Genomic DNA, 9,331 nt, shown 5'->3' on the forward strand with positions numbered 1-9,331 from the left:
TGTCAATAAGATAAATTATGTTTCACTAATACTGGTATATTAACGAATAATTTAAAAAAATTCTAATCCATTTAATATATTTATTAAATAATATGTAAAATTAAAAATATCAAAATATCTATACTATCTTATTAAGAAAATTCATCAAAAGTCTTAACGTCTTAAAATTCTAAACGACCAAGATACTCTTTTCATTTTTTCACCTCTTCCTCTCCTCATATACACTCATTCCCTCACATACATTCACCTCTCACATTCAAGGGATTTTTTTTAAATTATAATTTTAAATTTACACTTTATATCCATATAATTAGTTAATTAATTACTTTACGTCTTTTACTTTTAAATGTTTCATTTTAAACATATATTAAATTAGCATACATAATCGTATGTCAAATAAAACATGTTTAAAAAATACATTTTTATTTTAACAAGTTACATCATTATAATCGTCTCGTTAATACATTCGAAATGAGTCAAATATTGAATAGTTTTTTACTTAATTATATTATTATATATTATATATACTGTGAAAATTATTTTTAATGTTTACGATTTATACTTTTATAGTTATTTATTTATATATATGCTATACATTTTGGGGTTAGGCTGTCCAAATTGCACTGTATAATATGTTCTTGGGTTTTTTTGAAATATATATATACATGTATTAATTCAACTTTAATCTGAGCTTCTGGACAAGAAAGAGGGTAAACAGTTGAATTTTTTTTCTAAAACCCAACTTTTTTGGTCTTTTCATGGCTTATGATCTGTCAATTTTGTAATTTTCTTTATTGGTTTTGAATGTTTGTCTTAAAACTCAAGTTTCTTGGTTATTTGCTCTTGGTGTAAATCGAACACATTTGTGGAGTCGTTTAAATATGTGGGATTTTAAATATATTGGATTTTAAACTGTCATACAATTTTTTTCATCGATAGTCTTTAATTGGAACCATAACTCTTATTTATTCAAATTGTATTAATATGTAAAGACCAAGTGTAACATATATCATCGTCAACTCTTGTCTTATAAAACCAATGAAACTTCAAAATCGTTAAAATTAATGGCTCCCGCCGCATTGCGCGGGTACACAACTAGTAATATTGTAATAAGAAATGTCACGCTAGCAATTTTTGCACGTGGACACCCATGCGAACAAGGACATAACATATAAACCTGACAACTTGTGTTATGTCATCTTAGTTCAAATAAAAATGTTACTCATTGCTATAATCTCGGTTTTGGGATACTACTAAATTTTTAATAAAAAATTAGGATTAAAAACATATATTAAATTTTGGTAAAGATGTTTGATTAATTGTATAATGTCTAAGTAATAAAACATTAAAACTAAAAATACGATGTTTTAGTAGGAATTGATTATGCTATAATAAAATAATTTTAAAAGTACAATCCTGCAATAAAAAATGTCACATCAACGGTATATTACATGTGGACTGCCTACGTGGACAGTAAAGTGACATGAAAACATGATATAATAGGTAAATTAAAATCAAAAGATAGTCTAATGCTATAAAAAGATAATTTTTTTAAAGTACTATACCTTAATAAAAAATAATTTAAAAATGTATTATTTTAATAAATAAAAAAACTTTGAATACAATAAGATTTTTTGAAAAATCAGTTGTTATTTCATACATTTTACCATTAATTTAATTAATAAACAATCACTTATAGTTTACGCTTCACAATAATGTAGTAACCACGACGGGTTTTGTCGGTAGCTTATTACGCTATTCATTTTCTTTGAGAAAAACTTCAATTTTGGTACTTGAAGTTTAGTGAAAAAAATCTCAAGGTGGAACATGAACTTTGATAAATATAGGAACTATTTATTCAGTAAGTGAGGATGACAACTCTTACTCAGTTAATTGTTGCATTCGATATGTTTTGATGTACTAAAATCTTGTGCATCAAAATAAATTATAGGGTTGACTCTTATCGGTAAACGCTTACCAGGTAAGCAATTGGGTAAACGGCCCCTAAGGAACCGTTTACCAAACGTTTACTTACCAGATCACATTACCTTACTGGATGAATATGGTAAGGACCAAGAATCTTACTCGGTAAGAGCAAAACAAAGACCAAGAGTTTTACCCGGTAAATGAGTGCGACAACTCTTATCACAGTTAGCGCTTACCGGATAAACTGTTGCATACAATGCCGTTTTAGTAGACTAAAATATTACCGGTAACTCGGTAAATAAGTGATAGTATTGAATTTTACCGGGAAGCGTTTACTGGGTAAGTGTTTAGTAAATGACCCCTAACTATATCTATTTTTTACATTAAAACAAAAGCATTTCAATCTTTTTTTTTCTTTTTAAATTATGTAATATTTATCTACGACAAATAAAACAAATAAACTCACACACTCTTGTCACATTTGATGAGGCTTGAACCCCTAATCTCCTAAGAGACTAAAGACTCACGTACCGCTAAATCAAATACCCTTTGGTAGCATTTTAGTCTTTCATCAAAATCTTTAGTTTCCTAAACGAACATTATACTTTATTTTATTAAAATTTGTTAATTTTTAAAATAAAATTTTATGTTATTTTTTAAAGAGAACATTAAAGATATTGATGAAAAGAGCGAAATACTCTTCACTCTAACGGAAAAAATAAACAAAGTGATGACTAGAGACTGTTTTTGAAAATAAAATGAAAACTACAAAACGAGTTATAGAATTATCGAAGTTCAGGTTTAAAATTGAAGTTTACTAAACCTTAAGGACCAAAAATGACATTTACTCAATTTTCTATTTATACGCCAATATCTTCCGTGAAGCACGCCATACGCGCTGACGAGCGCGTATGCTCGCATCCACGTCACACCCTTCATGTACATTTACAACATAATTGCAATGAGGTTGGTGACATTTCACAAATAAATGTATCATAAAACCATTCCCCATATAGTTGTATTTTTTTTAATTATGTAACGTGTATGTTACGTTATATTATATAAATAATATATATATATGTTTATATAATATTAATGTCTATTTAAGTTTTTTGTTATTAACGTTATCGTAATATATAAGTATGCATATATGTATATAAATAATTGTATATGTTTCATGGTTTTTATGCATATGTATATGTTATGTATATGTGTATACAAGACAAATTATTTATATGTACATATACATATCATACATATGAATAGTTATTATGGTGTTTATCGATATTTCAATTTTTTTACTGTTTTCTTCTGAATATGACCCTATGTGTGTGTGTGTGTATATATATGTACATTATAAAATATTTGACAAAAACTTTTAAAAACTATTTTTTATGTCTAAAGTACGGTTTATTAATGCATGTTTTACTTATAATTCAATATCACAAGTAAATTGTGCGTAAATACAACTTATTAAAACTTTACTTTTGAAATTGTGTAACTAACTATAGATAAACATAATCAAATTCGAGATAGACATCTCATTTTGAATATAAAAACTCTAAAATATAGTTAGAATAATCATTGGTTATAATAAAATACTTAATTATTATCCTTATAAAAATTATATTATTAAACGATGAATAAATTTCTTCGTTATTAATCTAAATTAAATTGTAAATATAATATTAAATTAAAGATATCACATAAAAAATCAGAACTTTAAATATTAATCATATATACTAATATCGATATAAATCTTTCCAAACTTTTATGATATATTCAAATTTATATTTTATTAAAAAATAAAAACATTATCGTTTTCTCAAAACCACTAAAAATCGTATTAGACACAGACAAATAATAAAAGGAACATTAAAATTGAGATATTTTTCTTGTTATATTATGCGAGCACCATTCTACTATGTGTGTGTGTGTGTGTGTATATATATATATATATTGAGGTTGGAAAATCTACAAAAAATAAAAAACCGATAAACATCCTAACAATAAAAGAGATAAAAAAAGAAAGAGATCGATAGAAAAGGCTAAAGACAACGATGGCAGTATGGAGAGCGAACAATGTTAGGGCGACAAAGAATGACGAGAGAGAGAGAGAGCAATGTCGTTGTGTTGTTGTGCACAACGGCTTTGAATATTCTCGGGCTTGAGGACAAAATTTTAATTTTTTTCTAGTCAATTATATATATTAGTTTTTTGGATTACAGTAATGTAGGTAATAAAATTTAAAAAGTCTAATAATTTATTTATTTAAATAAAACATTTAAAAACTTAATCATTTAAAATAAAATAAAAAAAATTTAAAAATTTAATTTAAAAACTTAATCATTTAAAATGGTAACAATTAATTTTGATTTTTCGGAACTTTTTCCACATATGTATCTAGGGCTGTAAACGAACTGAACGTTCAGCGAACCGTTCGGCGGAAAGTTCGTTTATTTAATAAATGAACGGACATAAACAAATTTTGTTGTTCGTTTGATTAAACGAACGAATATGAACAAGAGACTCGTTCGTTTATATATTAAAATTATATATAATCTTTTGTTTATTTACTTTGAACTCAAATAATATTTACTTATGTTCATTTAGCCCGTTTATTTATGTTCGTTTAACATGTTAACAACGAACATAAATGTACACGAACACACCTGATTTCTAAATGAACGAACACGAACATAAAAAAATTTGATCGTTTACCGTTCGTGTTCGTTCGTTTGTTCAGTTAAGTTAAACGAACGTGAACAAACCTCCGTTCATGTTCGCTCAATTCGTTTACAGTCCTATATATATATATATGTATATATATATATATATGTGTATATATATATATATATATCATTTAGATTGTAAATAACTCCAAGACATTTAGCCAAAACACGTGCATCAAATAATAGGACTTGGAGAGTGCACATGAGCCACTTGTACTATTGTTCTCGTAGCACTTCCTTTCAGCTTCTCCTTCGCATCCATTTTTCTTTTTTATTTATTTTCATTATTTTATACCTATAATAATAATAATATATTTTAAATATTTGTTAATTAATATTCTTGACAACCTATCACAATGTCATGGTTAGACAAGTTGTCACGGAAATATATACCAATTTTCTTCATAACCGTTGGAATATAACTTAAGACCTGTTATATATTTAGATAAAATCGTTCTACCTTTTTAACAATTGAGCTACATGTTGGAGACGTTGTATTTAGTTGGAGTTAATTTTTATATTCTATTTATATTCCAAACGTAATTTCGTGTTAGCAAAACAAAAATTAACTGGTCATGAGACTTAACTATTTCTTGTGAAACAGTGTATTAACATAATGAATTATAAATATATGGTAATGAAAGTCAATATGATAAACCTTAATGGATATTACTGTTATGTTGTTTCTGGTTAATATCGTAATATAGCATTTCCAACAAGTGGGATATAATATAAATCTTGCTAATTTATGCGAGTTAATTTTATACTGTAACAGTCATGCTACAACGTACGGTAAACTAGAAAAAAGAAGTGAGATGATACAAAAATCTCTAAATTTAGATAGATGTCTAAAACTCTATATAGAAGATGGAAATGGTATTTAATTTTACCCCACCAGTAATAAATTTTGAAAATAAATGTTTATGAGCTAAAATAATATTTTATTAAACATGTTGAATATTTTAATAATATAGTTAATGTTGGAATTGTTAAAATAATATAGTTAATACTTCATGTTTAAAATAATTATATAATATGTGTTAAAAGGTAATTATGATAATTACATGATATTATATGAAAATAAGCATAATTATTTACATATAAATATCAAACCTTATTTATAGTTATAGGGTGACTATGATACCAACATGTATAAATAGGGTGTCAGGCCAATTCAGTTAAGAGAATTAAATTCTCTAAATTTGGTTAATTAGTCCACATACACATATTTAGATTTAAGGTTCTTTTGGGCTAGCACCTATTGGAGGATCTACGTGTGTTCGTGTGTGGATCAACTGTAAAGGAAACCGATAAATTAATAAAACAAAATGATTATATACAATTTCCATCATCTATTATTTATTTTTCACATTCAATACGAAAAACTCTATTCATATGAAAATAATGGAATCATAACAAACACAATGTTGTATGATAAATATGTCATCGTAAACTACAAGGGTGGTGCCTGATTGGTTTGAGCTTGGCTCCAAAGGTCAAAAGTACCAGGAAGTCCCAAGTTCAAATCAAAGGAGGAATAAAAATTCTCTTGTGGCCATGAAGGTTCAAATGCGGTGACTCCATACTATCTGCAAAGCAGGTGATCGCCCTGGGATTAGTCGGCTCGCATAGCGGGTTGGATATCCATGATAATGAAAAAAAATATGTCATCGTAAATGATACGATGACAAAGATATAGAAACATATATCAAATTTAGATTGTAAATGAAATATTTCGTAGTTATTTACTTGTAACTCATCTATATATAAATGACTAATGATTAATGAGAATTACATATTTCTCATATATATTTTTCTCGTTGTTTTGTTTTGTTTTGTTTGTTCTATAACACACATGAGATTGTCATCTGAATCTAAAAAATAAGAATGGGATAATTAAAATGGTACATTTTTTTCGTTTACTGGATTATTGTACTCTAATATTCATGTGCTGGTACATCAATAGGAAAATGACACATTTTTTTTTTTCGTTTAATAACTGTAACAATTTATTTATATAAAAAAAATCCAGGAACTTAATCACCTTAAAATATGAAAGATAGATAAGTATTCGATGATTTATTCAATCTAAAAAATAAGTATTAATCTGTTGGAAATTTTGATAGATTCAATGATTTATCTGTTCGATTTCAATAAGTTTAAAAGGTTTATATGTTCAAGAAATGTAAGATATGTAATAACTCAAAATATGAAAATAAGTTGGGGGGGTTTTACGCTGTGTTCTCAAAAGCTGTTATACGAAGGAAAGCAAAGGAAATGGAGGAAAATATGAGCAAAGTAAAAAAATCGCGTTATTGAAACTCTTTTAGGAGAGAGAATGTGAAACAGAAGAAAAATAATAATAAGTTTTATTGCAAAACTTTTATTTCAAATGTGATAGGAAAGAGAATAAATAAATTAAAACTTTTTAGAAATATTATTAAAATTTCAAAAATTCAACTTTTTATTACAAATCATAGGACAAATTGCATGAAAAAATAACGTACTTTAACTTGATTCATATTTTGGATAACGTAATTTCAAAACTTTCATTTTGGTACCTAAGATGTAAAGTTTAAATATTTAAGTACCCGACCAACCGGTTGAAGCAATAATCAGATACCATATTGATGTGGCGAGTGATGTGATATGCGGTTAATGTTTCAGCAAATAATACTGAGTTAGATACCGCATCACTCGCCACATCAACATGGTAAATGGTGACCCGGATACTTAAATTTTTAAAACTTTACATATTAGGTATCAAAATGAAATTTCTAAAAGTACGTTACCCAAAATATAAATAAAGTTAAATTACGTTATTTTTTCATGCAATTTGCCTTAAACTATATATTTTAATTATACTTACAAAAAGTAACATATGTTTTTGTTCAATTTATAAAAAATCAATATTATTTTCTCTATTTTCCCACCCTTCTCTCCATCCATTTTTGTTATTTGCTCCCCAAATTTAAGAACACCTATAATATAATAGCAAATTTGCTTCTAATTTATAATAACAACAAAATGCATAACCATTGAAAACAAAATCCCCTTTGGCTACATAGGTTTAAATACGATGACTCCGGGCTACCCGCAAAACGAGTGGTCGTTCTAGGATTAATCGACTCACATAACAGGTTGGATATTCAGGTTAATAAAAATAATTCATTTAAGATAACATGCGTAAAATTGATACAACATTTCAAATCATAATTAAATACTAAGTGATCAGAATAGTTTGATGCAAAATGATTAAGTGGTCAGAATGATGAGATGTTCATAATGTAGTACATAATAAAATATAATTGTTTGGTAATCGTTTACAACGAAATTAGAATGTTGCATGGTTAGAGTGTTTTAGAACCACTAAGAGACAAACTTTTGTTTTAACAAACAAAATTCATCTCTTAACGATTAAACGGTTGTCTATTAATGAAACTATCAAGAGATAAATAAACACCGTCTCAAAAACAATCTAACTTGATCCATATTAATGTAAAAACAATCTAAATACAAGTATTTTTATCATTTCCATTTATTTTTTTATAATTACGAAATTAGGAATTAAACAAAATTAATTGTGCAATTAATGTAATAGGGTGGGTCATAATTAGGGAGCGCGTGAAAAGAATAGCTGTTAATGAGTTAGCAAGTCAAAATATCAAAGAGGAAGATAGCGATAGCCGACCACGTGACTACATCGGTGTGAATTCCCATATACAGCTCATATCACAATATCTTATTAAGTTTTTTTTTATCATCAAATATATAATGATAAAATTTTATATCATATATCAATCAATTATATGTTATATAAAATTTGATACGATGGTTAATATATCAATCAATTTAATAAATCAGACATAAGAGACCTTTAAAACTTTTTTTTTTAAAAACAAACAAGGACTTATGGTAAGAAGCATAAGAAAATATCTCCATCATTAGATATACATTATGATGAGATCACCAAGATGAGATGCACCAGATCAATCCCCATATCAAGATGTAATTCATGGATAAGTTTGAGATCAAAGATGATCAAGAATCCAAATTCCTTATAATGCTTCTCACATGATACTTCGCCTAATATTCGATAGATAAAAATATAAAAACTAATAAATAATTAAATAAATCGGTAACAGATAACTTCCAGTAACATGTACCAACCCAATTTATATATCTGATACAATATTAAGAGTCGAATGTAATTAATTTCAAATACTTTGATTTTATACAATATTATGACCTAAAAATAAGGATTAAATTACAAGCTTTGATTGTCATCATTTGATTTTGAAAACCGTAGAAAGAGAAGGAAAATTGTAATTTACTTAAAATAAATACAATAATTATTGAACTTTTTAGTACCATAATCTGTCTTATTTTCATTCTTTCTGAAAAGAATTAAATAATATAAATTTGATTTAAATATTAAAAATTAAAATATAAATAAACCAAACCGACACAAGTGTTCCTATCTGCTGTGTTCATCCTTACAGTAGACCATCATCAATATCTACGTGGCATCATCACATGGCGAGTGGCAATACGCGCGAGGGTATGGATCCCGAAACACCTATTATTAATAGCTGTGTGGGCCCCAGACCCAGCATAACCTCATCTCCCTCTTTTCTCTCGCTGCTTTAAATACCATCCTCCGTTACCGTCGA

The sequence above is a fragment of the Cynara cardunculus genome (assembly GCF_001531365.2).
Source record: "Cynara cardunculus var. scolymus isolate 2C chromosome LG 10, CcrdV1, whole genome shotgun sequence".
NCBI lineage: Eukaryota > Viridiplantae > Streptophyta > Magnoliopsida > Asterales > Asteraceae > Cynara > Cynara cardunculus.